Source organism: Bidens hawaiensis, unplaced genomic scaffold (genome assembly GCF_021521415.1).
Source record: "Bidens hawaiensis isolate Kalapana, Puna unplaced genomic scaffold, B.hawaiensis_p1.1 tig00042952_1, whole genome shotgun sequence".
In the NCBI taxonomy this organism is placed as follows: domain Eukaryota; kingdom Viridiplantae; phylum Streptophyta; class Magnoliopsida; order Asterales; family Asteraceae; genus Bidens; species Bidens hawaiensis.
The window spans coordinates 22,809-27,740 of record NW_027497612.1 but is presented as its reverse complement, the minus strand read 5'-3'; the positions used below and the strand labels follow the sequence as shown (position 1 = coordinate 27,740).

General features: G+C 35.4%; 1 pseudogene; it reads right to left on the bottom strand.

Annotated features, from left to right (window-relative positions):
- Window positions 1-207: 207 nt before the first annotated feature.
- On the bottom strand, window positions 208-1,240 carry LOC143593961 (zinc-finger homeodomain protein 12 pseudogene; annotated as a pseudogene).
- Between the last annotated feature and the right edge of the window lie 3,692 nt (window positions 1,241-4,932).

Here is a 4,932-nt window from a genome sequence, read left to right as displayed (position 1 = left end):
CTAGACAGTAATGAAACTCGCAACAATGTAATATATTATAAATTAATGTAGTGGTATTTTCTTTATAAGCAATGCTGTTGATATCAGATGTGTCTGTTGCATCCCGTGTACGTTTCCGCTGCGGTTACGGGGTGTTACAAAATGCAACTAGGCTAGGGTTTAAACTTTGAAAACCTCATTTTAAACCAAGAAAGTGAATAAAAGAGAATGATTTAATGGTGGGTTTGGTTTTAATTAAATTTGGACTAAAAGGGGTTAATAATTTGGGGTTGTTAATAGTTAAGATGAAGAAGACGACCCCTTTTCTTGATGATGACTGTCTGAAGAGGCGGCAACAACAGCGTTGGTGGTGGCTGTGGCAGAGATGCTGATGGCGGTGGTGGTGGTGGTTTCTTTTTCTCGTTTTGTTGAATTGTTTTTATTATTATGCATCCAAACTTTTAAAATCCGTCTTCGGATTCCGATTTCATTGCAAAAATCCGTAACCATCTTATCATCGGATCTTGGCATCTTCCACCCCACCTTCTCTGCAAAAGATAACATCTTCTCCTTTTGATCCTGGCTGAATTTGGTTCTGAACCTCTTTCGGCCGGTGAGCTTGACCTCCGCTGGCGTCCTCGGCTTTGCCACCACCTGGGTGACGTCCCCCGCCACCGTGCCGAGTGAAAGAAGCAGGTGGTGTTCGGGCGGTGGCGAAGCAGGGGACAAGGAGGCGGAGGTTGAAGGGTAGGGGTGGCGGGGGACGTCATTTGGTGCGCGGCGGTGGAAGTTGCGGTGGCAGCCACACGCCGCGCACTTAAACGACGAGGGGTCGGTTGCGGTGAAAGTCGGAGACGGCATAAATTCACCGCAACCGTCCAAGGCGTGGCCCCCTATGCCGACCGCCTGGTTCTTGAGGCATTCTCTGTATGTTGCTGCGGGATGCGGCGGTGGCTGGTGGTGGTAGTGTGTTTTTCCATTTGGGTAGGCTAGTAGCTTTATTGTTTGGGAATGGGGTGGGGTTTCACTTTCATGGTTTGTGATTTTGGTGGTGGGGTGTTTTAGGTCCATAATCTTGAAATTTTCAAACGGTTTTGTTGTCTTTATGCTCAAATGGTGATTACAAAATTGAAACTTTAGGGCTTAGGGAAATGAGGTTTTGATAATTTATGAAAAATATGTGGAGACAAGAAGATGATTGGATGCTCAAATGAAAACCAATTTGGATTATGAGGGGGTGTGGAATTTATACATCATCTAATTTGGGATGCCTTCCACTTAAATCAATACAATAATAAAATAACACATTATTAACGGTTAATTGTTGTTGTTTACTTATTTTGCTTTGTGACATTTGTGTTAACGTATTTTGAATTTTTTTTATTGAACCCGAGTAACTGGTATAAATTGTGTATAATATTTTTTCTTAAATTAATATAAGGTTCATTTTGTTATATAATAGTGGAATGTTCTTTTCTTAGTTAGAAAATAGTGTAATGTGGATCAATGAATTAATGGATGTTTATCTTGTATGTGACAACCATAAACGATATCATTTTTAAATTTTTCTAACTTTTAAGAAATTTGTGACTTTTGTATCTGTTGGTATGAAAAGAGATGGATGCATTAAACTAAAAAAAGAGCGTACGCTGCAAGAAGGGAACCTAAATGGCTAATAAGTATCGTTATTGATTGAAGTAGGTTCGTATTGCATAAGAATTTGGTTCTTATAACCAATACAATATTAGCTACTGGTCTAGCAGTGTTCTGATTGTCTTTAAAAAGTAAGATTGTTGGTTTAAATCATTACAAGTGTAAGGTTAAAACATTTTATACAGAAAAATAGTTTAAATGAAATAATATCGTAACGTACAAAAAATTAATTTGGGTTGCTAATGACTATGGAAATATGGTTTGGTTTGTTGGGTATATGGAAAAGAGAAATTTGTTTTTTTAACAAAGATTGGATTGAGTTGGTTTGTGTATATAGACGGTCTCAACATTAGACTAACCATAGTCTATTCGAACAACTACAAACACAATAAGTGCACTAAAAAATCCCTCTTGTTCGTTGTTGTTCAATGCTGAATACAAAGTGCAAATCACCACTCCCCCTTGAATGATGATCTCGGGACAAATCTCTTGATCTTATTAGCAAAACCAATAACTTGCAGCTTCTCATAAGTTGACTTAAACCTGAAAAACCGTCATTACCAGAAGTTCAAAACACTCCAAAATTTGATGATGATGGTGATTCAAAATATTACGAAGATTTGGTTTTAGAATAATTGTTGGAATTCAAAGTTGAAAACAAAGCCGAGGAAGCTAAACTTGTGAAAAATGTGAGGAGTACGAAAGGTTAAAAACTCACACTGGCTCGTTACTAGATGAGCTTAATTGAGTTAAGGAAGCTTATGATCAACTTCAAAAATGCGAAAAGGCACTTTTGGTGAAGGTTGATCAAAATGAGAAAACAATAAACAGATTCTTTACCGAAAATGCTGCACTTAAACATGAATTACAAACTGTTAAGCGTGAGCAAGTTAATAAGGTGCATTTGTTTATGGTACGACATCTGAGAGCAAGAAAGAAATCCAATACCGAAATCAATTTAATAAGGATTTCTTTGTTCAAAAAGACAAACGTAAACGAATTAAGAAATCTTCTTGGTACAAGAATAGTTCTAACTTTGTTTACATTCTAAAATCAGATGTGGGAAACCAAGATATTCTGAAAACAGAAAAACAAAAATTTCAAAATTCAAAATCCAAATAAATGAGCTTAAACGTCCAATAAGATATTCCAAAGAGTCCTCCAAAACAAACATTTAGAAGGAAAGACGACACTGTTAAAGATGTTTCGAGGAAGCCAAATGTTGAGGTTGTTGATTTGAAAGATTATAATGAATATAAGTTTGAAAAGGTGAAATTTTATGTGAAAAGATCAACTTCAAAGTTATATCATTGGATCGTTTAGAAAAAGGACTCATCCGATCAAGTTGATGTTGAAAAAGACATATCCGTCAAACCCGAAAGTTTAGAAACTTCAACAGTTATACATGTCGATTCTGAAAGCTTAAGAAGGAATATGTTAGACTATCAAAACGATAGGGGGATATGACTTGAAGATCAAGTTTGTTAGTCTAAGCAATATCCGAGGGGGAGTCTGTTGGAGCATAAACGTCTACTGCTTAGACACCAAGACCAGGAAATATCCAAGGGGCTATTAGAGCATTTTTGTCTATCGCTAGGTCTTGGATTGGTTAAACGAGATAATATTGTTAGATATATGGTAAGGAGCGTATAAGTTTGGTTAACGTATAAGCTTATACGCCACACCCAACTTATATAGTATTTAGGTTCTTAGTATAAATAGGCGATTTCATGTCATATCTTGTAATCCTTAGAGAGTAATCTGAGAGAGAGAGAGAGAGAGAGAGAGAGAGAGAGAGAGAGAGAGAGAGTTGCAAATCACTTGTACTTACATTCCATATGAATATTAGTGAGTTTGTGTGTGAGTTTCCATGTGTTTATCCCTTTGATTAGTGTTTCCGCCATTGATCATCGTATAGTAAACATAACGTGATTACGATCCATCTCACGTTCTTTTTACTAAAGCTTTCGATAAAAACAGATTTTTGTATTTGTTGTGGCTTAACGGTATAAATACTATGGGCGATGGGAAAGTGAGTGATACCGAGGTTATGGATTCCGACCTTTGAGTAAACGTTCACCCGGTCAATTTTTCTTTGTAAATATTTTAAAATGGTTTTTGATTTTAGGGGGAGAAATGGGTTTGGACAAATACAAAAATATTGTGATTTCAGTATGTGTAGAGAAAAACCAAAAAACATTCAAAGGGTTTGGAAAAATACAAAAATATTGTGATTTCAGTATGTATAGAGAAAAAACAAAAACATTCAAATATTTTCAAAAATATTAAAAAAACCTTTCGCTTAAAATTATGTCAGTTACTCAAATTTAAATGACATATACTTGTATATGTTTGGTCCTGATATCTACTTGTAGATATTCGGGATAGCCAAAAACATCAAAAAATGTGAAAAATTGGAAATTTTACAAAAACATTTGAAAAAGTATAAAAGTCAAAAACATTAAAAAATGTGAAAAATTCAAAAACAATACAAAATTGCTCCTCAAAATTAGTTTTGAAGCATAAAAGGAAGATGAGAGTACACTGATTGTCTTGTTCCAAATCCGGTAAATTGAAGAATAAAAGTCTATTGCTTAATGTTCGGTGTATGTGTAGGCTTTTGAAATAACAAGTAAGAGAATAAGTGATATAAACATAAGTTGAAATATTGAAAGATGGGTTAGTATTCTAGCAAAAGTCTTGATAATAAAGGTAGAAATGTAATAGCATTTCATACTAAAGCCTTATGTTTCAATGGATCACAAAAGTAAAGTGTTAATAAAGTGTTTTAAGCGTCTGGTACACGGTCTACATTTCAATGGTGTATAGTTGTTTTATGGCCTTCAATCCTGTATTAATGGGATGCATTAGGTTTTCAGAGCCATGAGGTCTTTATGCGGTTTTCATATGGGTATTCAAATGAATACTTTAACTCCTACTCAAGCAAGCGAACCCTTGATAAGTCATTAAAACTTGATAAAAAATGTTAGTCATATATTGTTCCTCCTTTGTGCACGCCTTAATACCAATAAGAAACGGACCCCAGGGGAATACAATGTATGTAAACCGAAAGATGAAATCGTACATACTCCTCCTTGAAAAAGGAATATGGGTGTGTTGCTTAATAACTGGGGTATGCCTTGTTATGGAAAACCGTTGCCATGGTTGCCAAAATTTAAGGTTTTAAAATGTTTTGATCTGCTGGATCTAAGGTTTAAGTCAAGTTGGGGTGACATGGTAAAATTTAAAATAAGCCTAAATCAAGTTTAGAAACTGATCATGTTCTGATATTATCTGCTT